The 22,494-nt window shown below is 41.1% G+C and overlaps 1 protein-coding gene and 1 long non-coding RNA gene across 2 annotated transcripts in view; one reads left to right on the top strand and one right to left on the bottom strand.

The window, feature by feature from the left end:
- The window catches only part of PPARGC1A (PPARG coactivator 1 alpha), a 347,559-nt gene that overhangs the window by 315,035 nt on the left and 10,030 nt on the right, over positions 1-22,494 (bottom strand). The window lies entirely within an intron of this gene.
- Positions 12,396-17,714, top strand: LOC121110521. The gene is made up of 2 exons (XR_005859202.2): positions 12,396-12,642; positions 15,075-17,714. It is a non-coding gene; the product is annotated as an uncharacterized LOC121110521 (long non-coding RNA).

Below are 22,494 nucleotides of genomic sequence, written 5' to 3'. Positions count from 1 at the left end.
TTGATTGCTAACAAATGAACTCAGTGCACACAACGGCTTGTTCAAAACTCCTGCAAATGTAAAACTATCTCCTGTTGCAGCTTCACCATGACAAAAAAGCATCCACAGTTCCAACCACAACTTGCATACAACATAGCATGTCATCCTTTTCTACTAAAAAAAAAAAAACCATGATTTTTTTTCTTGTTCTGCATTATTCCCATAAGCTGTATCTCTCAGGAACAATCAATTACTTTTCCATTTAATTTTCTTAAAACAAGATAGCAAGTTTCAGTATGATTTGGAACGTAACATTGCTCTCTTCATGAACTAAAAGCAACTTCACTAGCCAGGTCCTCATACCACTTCAAACCCAGAGAAAGCCCACTTCAGATGTACCCAAAGCAAGAGATCATTTATCAGACAAACTTGTTGTGTGAAATAAGGAAGCTAAGAAAAGAGAATGATTCAGGCAGAAAATAACATTCTTGTGCTTAAAACAGCCAATTCGTTCCTTAAAAGACATATACTAATACCTCTCATATTTTTGCAAAAAAATACATTCACTCCAGTAGTCTTCCTCACTCTTCATTTTCCCCACAATCATCTTAAACCCTCTCATTAAATCAACTATAGCTACCATCTATAGCTGAGCACATGGCTGAATCCTCCAATGACCCAATTTCTATTGCTGGTATTCAAGAAGCTGCTAATTCTTTTAGTCTGGCAAAGCCCCAATTCCCAAATAGCTTACTACTGATTTTTGTAACACCTCTATTGACAAAATGACACAGAAGCAAGTTAGCTTGCATAATGACTCCTCAACCCAGCCAGCCACCCATTCTCCAGCACAGCCCTGATGCACAGCATGGCCAGCCACATGCTGTATATTGGAACACCAGGGATGCTGAGTATATCTCCACTCCAAATGTTACAGTAATCTGACGGTATTGCTCATGATTCCAGGTACAGAAATAATTAAAACTGCTTCCTCTATATTAAAAAAGTTTAATTTAATGAGAAAGCTCATCAGAGACTGTAAGAAGTGTCTAGGAATTAACTTACTTTTTATTTTGTATTAATAGCTTGGCAATAACCTAAATATTAGTCATGTCTCAGTGGGGAAAGACATGACTGTTGATTGCTACTCTGCTATCACAGTATGCATTTCCATAGGATTTTTTTTTCCACTGTAGTTTCTAGTTAAAAAACTATGTTGTATGTCATCCACTGATATTAGCATGAGTTGATCCATCCACAGAGGACAGACAGCTTAAAGGACTGCTGTCCTCAGAGGCCTCTGTTCTCACAGTCAGTAGTTCAACGCAGAGGGCCAGGCTACTACAAGTCATTTTTAAGTAGGTATGATCTATTTGCCGGTCTTGTTTTTTCTTTTTTCTTTTTTTGTTTTTGTAAAACATCATCAGAATTTAAGAGAATGGTGAAGGCCTGACTTCTGAAAAAGAAAATCCAGGGACTCAGTGAAGATTTTACTTCTCACAACTCCCTCAGAACAAAAATAACAAAGACAACATGGAAAAAACACAGCACTGCCTGCCTAACATCTGTTGAACAGACGTAGGTTTTAGAGATAATTCCATGTAGGTTTTTTTGCAGATATAGAATTATAGGAGAAGATAGAACCTTTTGAATCTACTACAGCAATATGATAGCCTGTTTATCTACGCTTTTTCTCCCCTCAGTAGAATGCCATTTTTGGCAATACAGCTGTTTGGCAAAAATCCTCACATATACATGGAAGTCGTGAAAGTGTAAAATAACACGGCCACCACTTCTGCTAGAAGGATGTGAATAACTAGAAAACAGCTCAGTGTTGGAATTTCAGATTTGGCATTCAAATAAGGTCTGCACGCAAAGCATGTTTTCTGCTGAATCACAAACCAAACCATTTTAAAATAACTACCTGAAATTACTTCAAATTCAATATTGTCAAGCCAGTCAATATCCCCAGTATTCAGTGTGTTTACTAACGCCACAGCTCTGTAACCAAAGAGTCAAAAAGTCAGTTTCACAACTGCTTTTTGATTAGTTTTTAATCACCACTGAATTTTCAGCTTTCAAATGCCCCTTACTGACAACAATTGAATGACCTCTCCTTTTGCAAAAAGATCAACACGGCTTTTGTAGAAGGAAATTGTGTCTTTTGGATACATGAGAGTTCTCAGGAAAAAAAATCACTGAGCATGCAGGGATGAGAGATCATTGTGATAAAGTCTACTTGAATTCAACAGAAGTCCTTCATTGGCACTGCCCTGGGTGAAGATTGGAAGTGACCTAATGGAACAAAAGCAAAGGTAGAAGAAAAATAAGAGGTTAGTTTCTCCAAAGAAAGGATGCAGTGAACTCTTACAGGGGTCTACTCCAGATGCATAGCTGTTGCTGACCAATGAACGTATTACCAAATGACCCAAGAAAAGGGCGAAGTGACTCTTACTTCAAAGCGAACGTCCTACCTTCGTTATGGCACCAAGTTAACTGGAGTAAATAAAAACAAGAACTATCTGGCAGGAGTTACAGATGACTAACAATATCGTGACCAAATGACAAATGAAATCCATTTTTAACACACTAAGTAATGCACAATTGCGTAAAACAATTCTACATGACATGAATGGATGGGATCTGAAATAGCTGACATAGCTCTGGGCATAAATTTCAGCATTACAGTAGAAACCTTTCTGAAATCTAAGCTCAGTGCTAGCTAAATACTAGTCAAATATGGAATCACAATTTTATACATTTTTAAGAAAAAAACATGGAGAAACGTTATGTCACAGCTTAAATCAGAGTTTCACAGGCATCTTGAGCAGTGTATAGGTATGGCTTCCTCCTCTCTGGAATGAGGACAGAACTGGAAAACAAGCTTGATGGAAAGCATGGAACAGTTGCCATGTAAGGAATGACTGAAAAGATGAGGGATCCTTACCCTGACAAAGTATCTGGACAGTTAATGATCAATGTCATGGCTGTCTATAAGAATCACAAATGAAGAAAGTAAATAAAGAATGATTTTCCAGGAATTCTCCTAAAAGCAACAGATGTCATAAAATGAAATAAGTGGGTAGAAGGCTCCAATGTTAAAGTTTCTCCTACAACACGTAGCCAAACTGTGTCACCCACTGTCAGAAGGTGAGATTTAAGTCAAGTGTTCATGGGTTTAAATATCAGTTGGACAAACTGGGGCTAGGAGGGAGAGAGAGAACACATAGAGCTATTTAATTTAAAAACCTATGGCTAAAAAACTCCCAGATAGTTGGAAGCCAGAATATACAGTTGAAGTACCAGAAAGGGTCTCCCATTTCTTACATTCCTTTCACCGATGAACTCTGCTGCTGGTTAGCAGCTGAAACAGTACACTGGGCCACAAAAAAAAAACTTTAGACTTCCTTATGTTCCTTACTGATAGAAATGGACAGTCTCTTGCAAGCACTTGCAATCCAGATAACACCCCATTCAACTCTGTTGCTACCTGCTGATCAACGTCATAGTTACATCCCGATGAACAGGAAGAGCTGCTGGGAAGAAAAAGTAAAGAAGAGATATGACAAAAGTCATTTTTATTCTTTTCTCCCCGTCAGCACTTTGTTGGCAAAATATGAAACAGCTGCTTTTCCTAGGGTTTTTTCCTTCTTTTTCCCCACTCTATCCGCTCTTACAGAGAAAACACTGTGAATAAGATTAAAATAGTCTTCTACAGCAACAGAACGTTAGCAGCAGTTAAGAACAGAATCTCAGTTACTGTCAGATTTAGTGCAGGTATCTTTATCCTTTAGATTACAGTATTGCAGCCCTGTCCCTTAAAATCCTTACAGTACGACTTTGAAATGACATCACAGGTTGCAAAAGCAGAAAAGGCTTCTCATAAATTTCTACTACCCAGGCACTGTAATAGGAGCTTTTTTGCCATCACCTCATTTCTTTGCCAATGTAATGCAGAATCATCGTTAGTCTTTCCAGCATGCAGCAAATTAAGTTCCAGTGAATTGTCTCTTCCAGGTTCAGGTGTGTGCAGATAAGCTGCTTTCCCTTCTAGCTCTCCTAAGGGGCATACTTACCTTTTTACAGAACAACTACAGTCGGTGCAGATTTTAAGAACTTCTGCCAGAAGATGCACAATATTAGTGCCACTTTAAAGAACAGTATTTAATCACCAGATATCAGGGTAATGCAGAGTGTGGTGCATAGGAATTAGCCATTCAAAGGCTCAGTCCTAGCCTGCACGTATACTGATGTAGGCTGACTTTGTGGTTTTCCTTGAATAGGAACTTAACATCCAAGGGTGCTTTATATCACTGTAATGTTATCGGGGCATATTGGACAGCTATTTGTTGCTCACAGGACACAGGAGCATACTCTCAGAGCACCTGTTGACAGAAGAAATCTCACAATGACCAAAGTATATTAAAAAAAAAATGTAGCTTATATCTCAAGAAGCATCTAGCTAATTCACACATCAAAGCTGACTCTGAGGAAACAGATTCAGATGAAAACCACCACCACTGGCTCACAGAACCTTTGTGCTGAAATCCGTTGGATGTCAGGGGAATACATTGGGGCAGTATCTGTACGAATGAACCTAGCTCACAGGCCCTGCAACAAAGGCCACTGCTGGTAGCAGCATGCAGGGCCACGTAAAGCTTTCTATGACTCAGCACAGCTACTTGCCTGTTATGTCTTTGTGAACAAACACTCAAAAACTCACACTGTGCCTTCTGTGATCTGCAAGCAGCAAAGCACATCACATCCCACCTGGCTCTATACTGTTAGTACACCTTCTCACTTTCCTCAGCATCCTTTTTGGGTAACGTACAGGAAGCCTCCAGAACTGCTTTCTGCATTAATTAGAATGATACAGATCAAGTGACAAAGAGAAGCTTTTCCTAGTGTGTCAGACTCCAGATAAAATTTTGAAAATCATCAGAAATCATTCAGGATTTAAAAAGTCTGCATGTATATCGAAAAGAAAACAGGACGCTTTGGATTCCAAGTCTTCTTCCTCCACCGTAACAATGTTTACATAACACCATAACTGGGAATTCCATTCCCCAGTTATCCTTCCCCTTTCCCAGCAGCAGAGCAGAGTGGTGCAGGTCACAGCAAGGCACCAGGAAGCAGCAGCTACGAAGGGCCAGCAGCAGCACAGCAGCACTGGCCGCACCCTGCTTGCTTTACATCCCTCCGAAGCCCCACGCTGGTTCCTCTTCCGTGCTGCTTCAAGAACTGCCACACTTTGCTCTCACTACGCTTCAAATTTAAAGGGCAGTAGAACGCTATAAAGCACAAGGCTATTATCCCTGGATCGTAGCAGAGCCCAGCAATCTCCAAACAATCACGGATTCAGATAATAGAGAGGCCCATTTCTGCAGGCTATAAAAGTACGAAGGAGGGGTTCTCAGAGCCAGCACACAAGTCACAGCCATTTGGAGAGCTCTCCTAGTCACTGACAGACAGATTCCTTCCCTGAGGCCAGCTGGCTCAGAAGGAGGCTACAACAGTGATGCTCGAGGGCTTCAACAAGGACAATCGTGTGAGAGTGATGGAAGAGAAGCAGCAGGTCACCAAGTTCATTTATCTGCCAGTGCACGAAAAGATTTACGTGCTGAGAGTATAACCAGTGCCCTAACACTTGAAGACTTGTATTTTCACATCAGATCTGAGTGACTGGCTCTGACAACTGTATAACTGAGGCACTTGGGCTAGGCTACTTCAGATCACCCAGCTTTGACTAATCAATGCATGGAAATGGCCCTCATCTCCAAACACAGCAGTGAGGCCCAGCCAGCACTTTGCTTGGCTCAGAAAGAAGTTCCTCTACAAAGCAGAAGATGCTTAAGAAACTGGAGAGATCTTTTCTCAGCAAAACAGAAAACAAACAAAAGACTGAACATACTCAGAAGTACTCAGGACAGCATACTGCTAACACCACTACAAAGACTTGATGTCTATGCAGATACAGTGCTACTGCCAAGCACTTCTTTGTTTAGTTTACAAAGACTTGTTTTGTTTGTTTGTTTTTCTTACCTTCTGCCTCTAATGCCTAGGAATAAATTGAGCTGTTTTGACTGCTGCATAATACCTGTCTCTCTGTCTCTCCTTCAAACAGACATAAGCTTCAGCCTTTCCTAGACTGTCTAGCCAGCTGCTGCTCTGGTGGGTCAGCCATCTGCATCAATTCTCTCCATAACCCTACAGAGGTACCTCTGTTACTTATACTGAAATAATCACTTCTGCCACCATATTCTCCTTCAGCCTTCAAAGAGGCAATCAACTTTACAATGAAGGCATGTGGTCAGAGAGCACAGTCCTGTGCCTACACGTGACACATCCTTCTGACAGATTACAATTCTTATCCCTTATATACAGGCAACTTCTACCTTTCTCAGCCTATGAGGCTATATTCTTGCTCTTTAAACACCTGCTTTATCGCCTGTTGTTCTACCTGAGAGTCAGCCCTGCCGCTCCCATCAACACATATACATCACTGCCATATCCACTCCTCTGAATTTGTATCCCCTGTGCTAAAAGAACAGCCTCTTCTCAGTCATACCTGGGGGGGGGGTGGGAAAGATATGTCAGATTCATACAAAATTATGTGTATTAGAGTCATCTCAGTGGGTTTTCTAAGAGTACCAAAGGCACACAGTCAGGAAACAGGGACAGGGGCAATGTTGGGATCAGCACCAGCAGAAGTCAAACACCAGTGGAGGATTTTCTTTCTCAAAGACGACACGTCAGCTGGTTACAGAGAAGCATACAAGCCAACTGGGTTATGAAATACAGCAGCTTGCAATTCTCCTCTCCACTACCTCTAGGTTCTGTGCTTTTTGGCAGGTAACTTGCGGAATTCTTCTGAATTCTTTAGCACAGATTCCCTGAGGGAGTAAAAGTGGTCCATGCAAACGAGTGCATTTAACAACACAACAACAGAGAGATCTGCATACAACTGAGTGCTGACAGCACGCCTTCATCTTTGAGAACACCATCCAGGCAACGCCATGCCTTCAGTCCTCCTGCAAAAGGATGTCTTGCACACAGCAGCTACAGAGCTAATGGGCTTTCAAGATCAGGAAAAACTGCACCACATCTCTACTGCATTCAGATGGCAGGGAGGCTGCAGGACAGCCCTGCCGTTCCCCTGTCAGCTGTGCCCTTCCTGATGCTGACAGTGCTCGTTCACGAGTCCCACATGAAGGAACCTGTGCCATTACTGCTCCCACAAAGCAAGCTTTATGATCTCCTACTCACATGTTTTCCAAAAATTCCTGAATGCAATGGACTGAGTTCCCCCACTTCACCCAAGACATAAAGAAAAAGCAGTTCTCACCAAAGCTTCCCACTGCTAAGCCTAACATAAGAACAGAAAAATTAAAAAGCTGCACTTTTAGAAGCTATAGTTTCTTCATCTACAGAAACAAGCTGTGCTCAAAAACTGCTTAGCCTACATTATTTCTAAACCACCCACAAGCTCCATGGAATGTGATACAGCAGATATGCATAATACTTGCTGCACTTGAGACTGCAACAGGAGATACGTCTGCTGAATCAGCCTTCAAACACCAGACTAATCATACGCTTTGGGTAGCACAGAACTGTTCTCATGAGAGCACAACGAATTACATGTGCACAAGGAAGTCTGGTTCACCGATGGATTCAAGGTATAAGGCTTCTCAAATTCACCAGATGATCCAAGTGAGGATGGAGGAAGAACTTCAGGTGGGCAGGAAAGGCAAATCGACTGACAACAGAATAATCTTCTCAGCTGGGCAAGGCGCAGGGAGCAGCTGCTCCATCAACCACCCCACTGACCTCATTTCCCAGCAGTGGTTAGAAAAGCAGTTCTGCGAGTCAAAATTTTATAGGCATCAGCAGCAGAAAAATCTGGCTGTTCCTCTTTCAATAGCAAAGCAAGCAGAAGGAGAATGGTACACAGCTACGTTCCTGAACTCAAAACATTGGAGGGCCTGGCTACCAGACTGTCCCTTTTGCCAAGTTACCACAAACTACTTAACCTGCCCACATGCAAGTCCATACTACAAAAGACTTGGTGTGGCAGGAAACGCTATGAAGACAGAAAATCAGACTGTAGTCATTAGTGAAAACCCCTCTGTGACTTCAAAGCGTTTCTGCCAACGCTGCCAGCATGCAGCAGCTCTGGCCTTTATCTGTAATACGCCAGTTGTGCATCTTAGGGTAAACACGCTCATCTGCTGTGGCACTTCCCAGTTCAGCCATTCACTCTGACCAGGCTATTTGCTAATCCACAACGAAGATGAGGCTTATGTTCCCTTCACCCATCAAGAAGTGATGTATTTAAACAAGTGCATTAAAATTCAACTGTTGGATGAGTGCCAGTCATCCCATGGACACGTCTCTCTTTCTTTAGGCTACTAAAGGAGTCCAAACAACTGTACAGACTACGGGTTAACAGGGCCTAAGAGGCAATCCACCTCAAGTCATCAGCTTCACCAAATTCAGACGCCTGAAAAGCTCTGCAGGAACACAAAAGCTTCTCCTCTTACTGGGCACGTTTTACACATATAGCCAAACCCAACAGAGCACTTGCATAATGTTCTGGGAGAACAGGGGACAGCTGCACACGTACTTACCTACGTGACATGAGGCTTTAGCAAAAGATGTCAGAAAGTCTCCTAAACCAAGTATTGATTCAATTGGTCTCACCGGAAAAAAACTCTATGTTGTGTTAAAGACACAAACATCTTCTGATATAGATCAAATGAAAACAGTTTCTACTCCTCAAAACAAAAGCCAGGAGGAGTCTGAAACAACAGTGGACGTGAAACAGCAAATGGTGGAAAAGCAAAGGGTGGATTTGTACCTTTCTTTGCTTCCTTCTCACGTATTAAGGGGGATTAAATAGCTTTCTTCCGATTAAATCTTACTTATAAAAAAAGCTCAGATTTAGTATCAAGGCTGACATTTCCCAGGTGCTTCCAAGAAACAGCAAGGCTTTACTTCAGCATATTTTGTCTATTTTGGTTAGTGCCTTGCTTAACAGCTAAAGATCTGCAACTCTCCTATGGTGGTTTAACACCAATGGGCAGCTCAACACCACCACACCACTCTCACTCCTCCTCCTCAGAAGGAAGGTGGGAGAAAACACAGCAAAAAACAAAACAAAACATCCCTGCCACTCCTTCCTTCTCATACTTCCTCTGCTCCAGCTAACCAAAACAGACACCTGCTGCTCCCCAGAAGCTGACACAGGTGCGCTGTTGCGGTCAGAACAGCAGGTGAAGGCCTTCATTTCACACAGCCAAGGAGTTTGCTTCCTATATGCCAGGTTTCACCTGGTAGGGATCTGGGACATCCTATTACTTTACCGCGAAGGAAAACAAAAACAAAGCATGCATTTTTTCTTTGTAAATTATTTTTAACTGCTTCATCATTAAACCTAATCACTTTACATTCATAGAAACCATACAGGCTCTGAACCCAAATGCAACCATCACAGGTCCTGTGTCTGGATACACAGCCGCACTGTCCCAGGAATGGAAAGGCTGGAAAGGATCTCTGAAGATCCCCTAGTCCAACCCCCTGCTAAAGCAGGTTCCCTTCAGTAAGTCACACAAGAAAGTATCCAGGTGGGTTTTGAATATCTTCAGAGGAGACTCTACAAGCTCTCTGGGAATCCTGTTCCAGTTCTCTGTCATCCTCAAAGTAAAGATCTTTCTCACGTACGTAATGAACTTCCTGTGTTCCAGTCAGTGCCCATTGCCCTTTGTCCTGTCACAGGGCACAACTGAAAAGAGCCTGATCCCATCCACTTGACTCTCCCCCATTGGATACTTCTAAATATTGATAAGATCCCTCCTCAGTCTTCTCTTCTCCTGGCTGAACAGTCCCAGCTCTCTCAGCCTTTCCTCGCAAGAGAGATGCTCCAGGTCCTCAGTCATCTTTGTCACTCTCCACTGGACTCCGTCTAGGAGTCCCCTGTCTTTCTTGAACTGAAGAGCCCAGAACTGGACGCAATAATCCAGGTGTGGCCTCACCAGCACGTAGTAAAGAGGGAGGACCATCTCCCTCAACCTGGAATCTTACAATTCCTTTCCTTTCCTCCTCCAGGGGAAAGAAACATGCATCCAAATGAAGACCAACATCAAAGACTTCTCCTTTTTATTTCCAGGTGCAAGCACTGAGTGCATTATCTGTATTTGCTCATCAAGATGTGGCATGCAGAGTGGCTTTCTCTGCGCTGCTTCTCCGTCCCGTCATACCCGCAGCCCATGAAATCTTTGTGTCTCCTCTCTCTCTCTGCTTGCAAAGAGCAAGTTACAAGATTACTTTCATTTTTCTCTCCTTATAGATATACTGAATAGATGACTTCCCATCATGGCCCTGCGTATTTACTCTAGTAAATTATTCAACTTATTTTGTGTGGGGCAAATTAATTTCTACAGCAATTCAGCTGCTGCTCCATCTACAGCATATATACTTGCTGGAACAGATGAATTCTGCCATGCAGCATCATCTCTGCTTTTCTTCAGCATTTGCACAGAACTTTCATTCTGATAAAACTACTTTTCTCCCCAAAACTCCCCCATTCCCTGCCATAACTGATGTCTCTTGTACACAATATATTGCTCATTCTTGAGAGTAGAAGTAAATTCCAAAAGTTAATAAATGTTGTGAATCTAAACCACTTTACATTTTCCAGATCTTCTCCATTCCCTCACTCCTAATTTTCACAGATTGTTGAACTTCCAAGCACGTGGGTTGCAATACATCAAATCTGTAAAGAAAAGAGACTCATAGGGAACCTTTTGAAAAGAAGGGAATGAAAAGAATGGCCTGCAATGCGTTGTCAACGTCATTTACCCACACGGGATCTACTTATTTGTGAATATAACTGTTTAAACAGCCTGAACTGACCTCCTGAGTGGTAACCAACACAACATTACCCAGATCTCACAAAATCACCTGCTGTCAAACATGCAAGAATGCTTTCTTTAGTATTAGAATGCCCCAGAGTAAACTTGATTCTTTGTGTAACACTACACTGTAAGGCTCACAATGCAGAGTTTACCTTATAAAAACATAAGCAAAACCAAGATCTTTGTGCCCAATCAGTAAGAAGAACTGCACGTTGACAGGTTCTTCATATGCTATTAGATCATAGCTGCAGTTTATTTGCTTATAAAACCTTGAAATGAAATCAAATGCTTTTATTTTGTTACCTCATTCCTTGTTTGTATACAAAAACCTTTTGGAAAGATAACGATTCTACGTTTTGCAACACAGTTTACGACCTGTGGTGACCTTTTGGTGTCTGATTTAACAAAAACTTTTCTTGGGAGCCAGACAGTGTTTCAAAAATACACAATTGTTTGTATATATAAAGCATCTTCTGTAAAGTTAGACATACTGTTTTAAAAGAGCATGGAAATGTAAGTTGCAAAAGGATAAGCTACACTGAAATCACACTGTGAACTGTTCTGACTCACTGCACTGAAGCTAAAGTATGTTGTATAACCACAAACAGATCATTACTGCAGTCACCCAAGTACTACTTTTTCTGGGAGCATGCAGACCTCAAGTAGTTTCTTCACCCTGAGTTCTGTGGTGCCTCTTCCATCTCTACCTGCTTTACTCAAGCATTCATTACGTCGGTACAACTCCTAGTCGTGCTATGGGTACAGCTAGCTCTGACTTACACACATGGCTCTCACGGCCCTCTATCAGGTGTCTCTTCTAAAAAAGGTTTGTACCGTTATGTCACATTCCCCAAGGAGCCTCTTATTATCAGTGAGAAAACAACTGCTGAGAGGCACTGGTCCTCAGAGAGCAGCTCTCTGCCCTGTTTTCACAATAGGACCGGCGCGTTGGTGCATACAGAGACTACAGGTAACTGCTGTGCTGCCTCCTTGCTCCTCCCCACCTGCCTGCTACCTTCTACTCTTCTTTGTTTGGCAGTTGTATGCAGCCCATTATATCAGGGTCCTGACAAAGGCCTGAAACTACTACTCCAACAAGGAATAATGCTAACAGCTGTGCGAGATGCATTCCTGGCTTACCAGGACTTATGCAGAAATACTCTCCTTACTTCTAACCAGTCAGGAGCTGTTCTACCAGTTGGACAGAAATGACAGCAGCACTGCTACACAGCATTTCATCCATTCCTACATTACTGAACTTACTTCAGTCCTGGAGTGCTTCTGAGAGAACCTGCCACACCATTGTGTCTTTGCTTTTCTAAGTCCCGCTCCAAATTCTCTCTCCTTATTGCTCATTCCAAAGACCACAGCGTTTCCCTTTACTTCTGATGCAGCACTGGAGACATTTTTTTTTTCTGCAGGTAGGACAGGATGCAAGCAATATAATAAACAACTAGCATCACGTTGTGATCAGGTGACTTCCACCACCAGGCTACAAACTACGTACACAGCTAGCATCTGCAGAAAGCACTTCCTGCCTTGCTACTTTGCTCTGTTTCCCTGTTTGTCTCATTTACAGTTAGGCCTCCCTCTGCAGCCTCCAGGATTCTGAAAGAGGCCTTATTTCCAAGGGCAGCCACGGTTAGCAACGTGCCAGCACCCTGGGAGCACCCTTCTGGAGGTCTGACTGCCCAGGCTCAGGGCCCACCTGGAGACAGCATTGTTCTGATGTGTGACACTCATCAATAAGGTAATGCAATTTCATTCTCCAACTTGAGGGGTGACATCACCCATGGAAAGCCAGCTCTAATTTATCATTTACCCATTTCCTCCTTAAATCCTCTCTCTGTGTCCTTCCCCTTTTCTTATGTCCTTTCACACACCACCATAGTGACTAACACAAACTAGTCCTGTGCAGGCTCCTATTTTGCTATAGGCTACACGGTTGAACATATTTGCAATGCAACAGCACAGGCATTGTGTAAGATATATTTCAGTATTTTCAAAAAAATAACATAATTCACTGGTTTCCATGTTTTTAATACACTTCTCTCCACGGGGGCAGCATGACTCACTCTCCCAGTGGGAAAATCACTCCTGCTGCTGGACACTAGCAGCAGTTCTGGCATCTAACACTAATAGCATTATCAATTTATGACTTTAGAAGCACTACCAGCATCCAGTAGTAGTGTCTCTAATGTTACAGATAGCCCATTTGCCTGTTTTTTTCCACAAGGCCCTCTGTCTCTTTCCTTACACCCTTACGTTTCATGAGGGCACTCGGCTTTAAAGCCATTAACACAGCTTTCAAAAGTCTCTCTTCCACAGAAATAACTTAAAGTAACACAGGAAGCCTATTAAACGGCCAGCTCACCCCCAAAACCCTCCCCCCATGCCAATAGGCACAGTCGCTTCCTTGAGTAGGGGGCTTAGCTGAGTCAGGGATGGTAACACTGCCTCCTAGCCCTGCAGCATCCTACACAGATCACGCACGTAGCAGGCACTCTGCAAGGTCCTCCAGACACGACTCCTCCTTTCCAAGCTGTGAGACTGTGAGATGCCGAGGGAGGATTAAAAAAGAAAGAAAGGCTATGAAAGAAAGGAGAGGCTTCAGAGCCCAGAACAACGGCATCAGCAGCGCTCCTGAGAAGCACGCTGCTCTCTCATCTGCATTGTGAAGGGACAGAGCACCGTGATCCAACAGCCCCGCTGCTCCAGCCTCAGCCCCTGCAGGCACGGGGCCAGCCTTGTCCCACATCTCAGGCATCAGTCCCCAGATGGAGGAGGAAGGAGCTGGAAGCATCCTCCTTTGGGGTGAGAGGCAAGAGGACGCTTCACAAATAGCTCCATGGGGACAAAGAAAGCATTTCCTATGTGATTACCACATTCTGTAACGTGGTTTTGTAAGATAGAAGGCATCCTTATGTCAATTCTCTCTTCTGCCGTTACACAAGAGGCCACAGCCATCAGGCTGAGCCAGGGAAATTTCAATCTGAAAAGATATTCCAACCAATAAGGGAAAGGCTTTGATGTAGAGACTGGAAACATTAAAAACGATGATATTTCATTCAAACAACTCCACTACACAACCAAGAAGACAAGGAGAACGCAGGTCCTCAGCAGAAGGGAGCCATCCTATCCATATCAACCATACTCATGTCTAACCACCAAATCTGAAATTCATTACAACCTAGATGCTAGTTTTGCTAGGTAAAACCACTTATATTAATATAACTCTCCAGTAATTGTAACCCTTATTTGAAAATATGTTACTGAGACATCATAATTACTGATGTTTTTACAAATATGTTTTTACAAATAATTTACAAATATATATTATTTTACATAATAAATGCCTTCCTTGAAAACATTCAGTAAAACGCTTAATGAAAAGACAATAAAACCACTGCTCTCAAAAAGTCTGCATGTTCCATATGATGATCAATAGATTTAGTGTGTCTATAATGTCTTATGATAGATTTTACTTCAATTTTTGGATATGTCTGTGAAAACTACTGATGAAAAAAATTACACTGGGAGTTGGGACTGTTCAGCCTGGAGAAGGCTCTGGAGAGACCTGACAGTGACCTTTCAGTATCTAGAAGGGAGCTATAAGAAAGAAGGGGACAGACTCTTGAGCACGATCTGTTGTGACAACACAAGGGGAAACGGCTTCAAACTAAAAGAGGGGAGATTTAGATTGGATACAAGAAAAAAGGTTTTTAGGATAAGGTGGTGAGGCACTGGCACAGGTTGCCCAGAGATGTGGTGGATGCTCTGTCCCTGGAGCCATCCAAGGTTAGACTGGACAGGGCTCTGAGCAACCCGATCCAGCTGTGGTGTCCCTGTTCATTGCAGGGGAGTCAGACTGGATGGCCTTTAATGGTCCCCTCCAACTCAAATGATCCTATGATTTATGCTGCACCAAAATAAAAGTAACGCTGTAATAAAAATGTGTGTTTCTGTATACATGTGAGAAGTGGAATAAATCACTATTACAACGGTAATGTTACATATTTTTTTTAAATGTAAAAGCTTGACTTAAAAGAGAGACTGTTAGTAATTAATGCCTAGCAAAACAAGGGCCTATATCTCAATAATATATTATAAGACATCAAATTTACTGAGGTAAGTGGGTTTGAAGTATTTTCAATATTTTGGTTTAATTTTTCATTTCTACAGGTAAATGGAGCCAAGCTGCAGACACCTTAAAGAAACTTTCGGAAGGTTCCACATCCCTTCCCACTGCAAATCAGGTCCTTCACAGATTTCACAGTGAGGTGAAAGGCACTAAAAAAAAATAAGCTTTGAAAATGTTTGTTGTCTGCCATTTTAAATTTGAAGGAGAAAAGAATAAAGAACAATCCACCCAGTTACTGACTCTCTATTTGGCAAAGCACTGGCCAATGAATTTAGTAGTTAGACAATATCTGAGAGTTTCTCAACAATTCTGTAAACATATACATGGAAAATGCTTATGGAGATAATACTTTCTATTTCTAATATTTTTCCATTCAAAATAAATGAGATTAGATATTCTCAGCTGATTTAAATAAGGAGATACAATGCAATATGTAAGAGTGCTTGCAGCTGGAGTCAACAGAGACAACTGTTCAGGCACTGTGTAGTTCTGGTATTCCCAGCAAAGTCTCCTGTGCCACCTTTTATGTGTCACTGAAATTCTTAAATATTCCTAAAGGGAAGAGATAATGAGAAACGGAGAAGCAGGAGGAAGTGTAATCCAACAAATCCTGGAGTGCCCTTTCATTTTTTGAAGAAGGCACACAGACTAATGAAAACACTGGCCTGATTTCTGCCTTAGTAGATTTGCTAACAGGGAAACATGTCCATTTTTTAAATAACAAGAATTTCTTAAATACTTCCCTATCACTGAAAGTCACTCCTTGCAGGAGTTACCACTAAAACCTACCCGCATTACAACCGCTAGATGTATTGAGAGAGAAGAAGAGATGTGAAAGCACTAGCTGTCTAGAAATAATAAGTAGAGAGATTCTAAGTATTTTAAACTCAAACAGCTAATTAAGTTAATCCAATATGTTCACTTTGTAAATAAGATATAACATTGAAAAATATGGAAGCGTGATATTTCTGGAATTAAAAAGGAATTGTAACATTAGCATTGTCTGCCAAGGCACTGCAGCTCTGCACAATACCCAATATACCCACCTATTTAAAATGGATTGCCCCAAAAGACACAATGCAAGAGCATCAAAACGTAGGTGGAAAAAGTGGGCAGACATAAAACAACATCAACATCCCATTCTGATGATGTGATAATGCATCAGAGAAGGTAGGCAGAGAAAGGCTAAACTAAAATGGCTGAAACACATATTTGGCAGGCTAACGTTTCAGAAAGAGCATGATATGATCCCAGTTTTAGGTTTAGTAAGTCTCAGCTACAGAGGGAGGTTCTCCATCTGTGAAGTGCTTTCTGCAGATCAGATCAGCAGGCACAGGCAGAAGAAAACAGGCAATCCTAGCAAAAAGAGTATGACAGAACTAAACTAGGTCCATGGTTTCCCAAGGGCAGAGAACACATCGACTTCTGTGATCCAGTGAGTCTTGTGATGCCAGTAGTGTCTGTCACCACCCAGAAGTCAGATCCGGAATTACGTGACTTGTCTTCTCCTATTTCAATTTCGAACATTTTTGATCACAAAGAAAAATGAAAACACAAAACCAACAGTTCGAAATCTAGAAAAGAAGTAAACAGGTCTTCAAGACTAATGAGAGGCTTTATGCTTTTAGACAATTTGAATTTAAAGCTCTGGCACAGAACTGTCAAAAGGCAACCACTGGTAGTGGTTTATCCTCCTTCTGAACGCATCATGGCTGTTTCTGAAAACTGTTTTGAATAACAGAAAAAAGAGCCAACGTTGAGGGAGACACAAAAGAGCCAACCACCAATGAATCATCTGAAGGCATCCCCGATGCACATAATTACCATGCCATTAAGCAACAGTCATTGCAATTAAGTATTGTTTGGCTTAAATCAGTTACCTGGAATGTCTTCTGATCAGGCCTGTTCCAATTAAGTGGCACTTACTTATTACCTTAATCATGCTGTATCAGTTCAAAGCAGCATAGTACAGCTTCACCTTGAAAACAATCAGCCTAACATTTGGCAACCAAAAGCAACAGCCCTCGAGTTCCCAAATGAAAGAAAACCGATATATAAGCATAAAGCATCGCTATATTGTCTCCTCACATTTCCTTTTGTTCCTAGAATTCTACTCACATAATTATTAAAGCTGCTACCAGTTGAAGAAGTTCTGTTTAAAAACAAAAGAGATTAAATGCATACTAAATGCCACACATTGTGCTACTGCCTAGCAGGAAGATGCCAGGGAGAACATTAAACACCGAATCAGCAGGACAATGCTTAAATCTCTCACTACAATTTCATTTGTAGGAACTGAAATATCTGTACTCCCTGTCCTCCCACACAACTGGCTGCGTGTGTCAGTTTTAAGCACGTTTTGCCATACTAACTTAACTGAGCTCATTGTTCCAGTATGCATACCTCTTCCGTTTTAGAGTATTGTTTATTGCTCATTCAAAACCAATAGGTTTCACTCAAAAAAAATAACCACACTACTTCTTACCTGTAATCATTTAATTAAGGCACATATAAAAATGTAAGAAAATGTTACACGGGTGGCATTTTTACTGCTTGGCTGTAAAATAACCGGAGTTTTCAGACAGACAAATATATCTAAATAAACATCAACTTGTGCATAGCAATGTGAACGTGTATTTCGGTTTTCAGTTGATGGATGAAAATAAAAGGAAAACAAACAACTGTTTGTTGTTGTTACCTCAGGCAACGAGAGTCCTAAACTTTTCAACCTGAACTTCAGGAACCAACTTTGAAGTCTGTTTTGACAGAGATTTCTTACATCTTCTCCTAGCAATGTGACGTCTGGAATTCCCCTATTTCACGTTCAGTTGTTGCATCCCAGACCTACAAGTACACATTTACTGTATACAAAGGGCAGTGCTCAACAGAGCCACCCAACTCAGCCTTCCCGCTGCCCCAGCAGCACACAATGCTGATACACTGACACGCTTGCCTACTGCAGTAACCAACCCACAGGCATACTGAAGTGCACAGCTCTCTGCTGCTTTTGTTATCTGAGCTAGTTCATTTAGAACTGTCTCAAATATTCCTACACAGCACTACGCGTTTCCGGAGAGCTTACCTAAAGCCTTACTGAAAGGCACCTTGCTTCTCACACACATGTGCTTTCAGAAAATAAGACTCAGCACCTTTGACAAATGTTACCGTAAGCCCTCTGGACTCAGCTCTAAATACAGTCATCACTTCTAGATCAGAACTCCCAGTGGCTGCTGACTGTTTACAAGGAATTATTTCAGGCTGTTTTATCTCGCAGATACCAGGATAGGCCTGTTCCAGCCTTCAGCTCCAGCCTGTAAAATCTGCAAGCAAAATACGCATCACTAGATTTCATTTTCTAGAAGAACACATGGGCACTGAGGCTCCATAGCCTGCATGAAGTCCCTGCACTGTGGGCTGGGTAACAGACTGAGCATGCACGGCCTATTTAAAAAACACACACACACACACACACACATATATATATATATATATGCAGCAGGCCTCCAAAGCTTCATCTGTAGTTAACAAACATCATAAGAACACACTGTTGAAAAGAGACATCGATTACAGCCATCAGTTTTTGTGACAATTGGTAATACTTTCCATAACCCAGCCCAGTAAGGTCTCAGGAGCCAAGACTATCCAAAAGATTTATTTGTTTTGGATAATATTTGCTTTATTTATCCCAGTTCAAGCCAGAGCTCCGTACATGTATAGTTATTCGTGCACTACCTAGAAGAAGAGGTAAGCACTGGGATGCTGCTGAGGGGGCACACAACAAGCTGGCTAAGTGGCACATACGTAATACATATCACACAGAAAGCCTTGCTCCCACACAATGCATCTACCGTTGCCTCTTTGGTGCAGGCACTGTAAGCATATGAAAAGCCAAGTAAGGTCTCAAAGCCAAGAAAAGGTCTCAAAGATCCAAAGTTAATTAAAAAATGCTCATTTATACACAACGGGTGTGAAAATATAACTTTCCTGGGAGGAGCAGAAACTAAGTAATATGCTGTTACATACGTGTGTAACTTAACTAGAGGACTGGCATCTCATCACTAAAAATATCCAGTAATTTTAACTCAAATATTTGACAAGACTACTTGTTCAGTAATTATGCATCTGCAGAAGACTTTCTGCAAGGCAGCTGATTTATTACAGCATGACTTTGAGATTTAAGTATTAAGAAGATGCTATATAAGAGTACATTAAGTGCATTAAAATGGGGCTAAGAGAGATATTATAAAACACTTGTCGATGAGGAATTAGCACAGAGTTGAGATGTTTCCCTGGGTTCCAGCAAGGCCCGGTGCTAGGCTTCATGCCACAAAATGTATCAGAGATTTAAAGACACTAATGACAAAATCAGTGCACAGAAATCAGAGCGGCAAAGAGTCACCCGCATGGGCAAAGGCTGGCTTAACAAAACATGCTTGAATATAGCAAAGTACTAAGCTGCAGAGTAATGAGCAGAAGAGGTACTGAGCGTACACAGTAAAAGACCATACCCTGCACAACGATAACATGGTAAAGATGGCAAGGTTTGCAAATCTCAGGCTCAGCTGAGCCTTCATTAAGTAATCTGAATCTCGAACAAAGTGAAGATGCAGGTTAAGTGAGCTCTTCTCTTCAGTGCTGAGAGCATGGAAAAGAGCAATGCTGAAACATTATGCCGTATTTCTGACAGCCAACTTGCCTAAAGGGAAATAAAGAAAAAAATGGAAGGGAAACAGAAAAGTTACCCAAATATACTTGAGGTCTGCAAACAACATCCTCCAGTACAGTCTTGAAGAGGTCACTGATCAGCTTAGCAAAAAGACAACTCAGTGATGTCTTCAGTAAAACTAATTTTGAGGTAGGAAAAAACCCAAAAAGATACTTTCCTACCTACCATGTCAAGTCACGAGGAGAATCTCTTCCCAAAAAACGAATTCTGAACAACTCTAATGAAAAACAGAGCTCTAGAAAGAAAGCAAATAATGAGAATGATTAACCAGTACAGTAAGCATCAAAGGCTCTACCACCACACATCTTGATGCCTTCCTTCAAATAAATACCTAATGTCTGCAAAATTTTCTGGTCAAATACAAGTCAAACGCTGACTACAGCTTCAAGTCAAGACAGAGATGACTGGATAGTAAGTAATGGCTGCATCATCTGGTCTTTCTCAGAGGCTAAACCTGCAGCTTTACAAAACTGTACTATTCTCAAAACCAAATCTCCTCACTCCCCTCTACACACGCAAATGTGAAGCATGCAAATTACAAATAGTATCAGATCCTAAGACGATTCTTGAAAAGATGTCTTTAATTTGCCGTATATTTTACCACTGAGGATGAGACAGCTGAAGAATTTATCACCTTAGCTACCTTGGTTATAACAGCATTTCCCTCAGACAGTGTTATCTCCTTGTCTCCCACATAAGAGCCACACTGTTATCAAAGTCTTTGTCACTAAACAATTATTTCCTTTTATGATTTCTTCTGGTTGGTCAAAGATAAGGGCTTACAATAAGCTTGATTACTGTAGCAACCAAGTCAGAGTAATACTAGAACAGACATAACTAAGCTGAAGTAATCAGCACTATTAATAACCTTTTGATTACTAATCAAATACAGATCTGATCTTTGTTGTCACTTTGTTTTACATCTTCTAAACTACAAAAGAATAAATATTCCTACAAAAAAGTTTCCTCTGTATGCTGGTCCTTTTATTCTCTTGCTTTTTGTCTTATACTTCATAATTTTCAACAACAAAAAAACTATTCCATTAAAAAGAATCCTTAAAAAAAAAAAAAAACTCTTTCCCTGGTGACAAGATCTAATTAAATATCATAGGATTAAATTTCTGATTTTTTTTTTCATCTAAGAATATTCCTGAAGACATTAAAAATCACATATACTGATTTCTCCATTAGAAATAAACACCGTAGCTTGAGAACTACAACTGTTGGGACAAATACAGTCCACACAGTTAAGAACTGGAAAAAAATATATTCAAAAATAAGAATATAAGGTAAGGTCTTAGAAACTTGCACTGCAAGTAACACTGCCTCATCAATTCTTTATTCTGAGCAACTGCTAATCCACAGGCATTCTGGTTACATAGCAGGTAAAAACCCTTTACAGAAAAATCTGAAATCACTGTTCAGCTTGCTGTGATTTTGGAAGAGAAGTACATGATTTCCTCATTCCTGCAAAACCCGGGCACAGAGCACACTCTTCTGAACACGTATTGCTTTCCTCCAAGACCCTCTCAGAGGGAATGCATCCAACAACGCACGCGGTATGAAACACCCTGTGAACTGCAGGAGAATGTACTCAGAGCAGAATACAGGTTGGGTGGTTTCATACATACGTACGTTTGCGGCCTCCACAAGCGTTTTACAATTCATAACAGACTCTCCATCATCTTTCCAAATACACAGTTCTTCCATGAAAAAAAATTCAAATTACATGTGTAAACAGATTTTTGTTTATTTGTCTGTATTGCAAGCTTACAGTTGCAGTAGTCCTAAAGTAGTTGAAAGCTGCTCAGAGAGTTTATAGCTCACTGGAGGCTGACTGACTACTCCAGAGACACTTCAGTACATCCAGGTCTTTGCGGTGCAATGCATCGTGCAGCCCTACCATATAGGCACATTGTTCCTCTTCCACAAATAGCTCTCCATTTTGTAAGACACGTACTCACAAGAGTAACAAAAATTGAGTTGCTGCCAGGTGTAGTTGCATCCTTCCCCGTTTATCTTATGTAACAATCAAGAGTAAAAAACAGATCACAAAGCTAAGTTCCCTCATACAGAACGTTCCCTTTTCCATACTGACTGTGTTGTGCCTACCAGCAGATGGAAAAATAGGCAGACATCAATGATAAAGGTACAGATCACCACACTAAACAAAAAATAAAATAAAATAAAATAAAAGGGAAGAGAATGTCTGAGAAATGGGTAGCGTTTCTCAGAGAAGTTTTCACCCAGAGAATTCCTTTCAACAAAGACAAAAGCCAAAGATGAATAAAAAACTGAAAGAGACGTGAGAAGTATTCGCCAATACAGATTTGGAAAGACTGCGAGCTGCCTCATAAAACGTCCAAACAACCACATATATATACAGCGTGCACTAAGAGAATCTACTCATTTTCATTTGACAGTTTTATATTAACATCAACAATTATACATCTAGACACCAAGTATTTCTTATTGTCATTTTTAACATGTTTTAAGATGTAATGAGGCAACCACCATGCTCCTTTTGCCGTGGTATGACCAAAATTCTCCTTACAATGATGTACTTCATGCTAATAAAAATATTTTCTAAATGCATTCCCTTACCCCAAATAAAACTAAAAAAAAATAAATAAAGAAGGAGCAAATCATAAACCTCCCTTAGTAACTTTTCTTTCCCAAAAAAGCTGCACATCTGTTTTCACAGCTGGAAATAGTTCAACCATTGGTAACCAGAG

Source organism: Gallus gallus, chromosome 4 (genome assembly GCF_016699485.2).
Source record: "Gallus gallus isolate bGalGal1 chromosome 4, bGalGal1.mat.broiler.GRCg7b, whole genome shotgun sequence".
In the NCBI taxonomy this organism is placed as follows: domain Eukaryota; kingdom Metazoa; phylum Chordata; class Aves; order Galliformes; family Phasianidae; genus Gallus; species Gallus gallus.
Note: the sequence above shows the minus strand (reverse complement) of the source record. Positions and strands in the feature narration are given on the sequence as shown.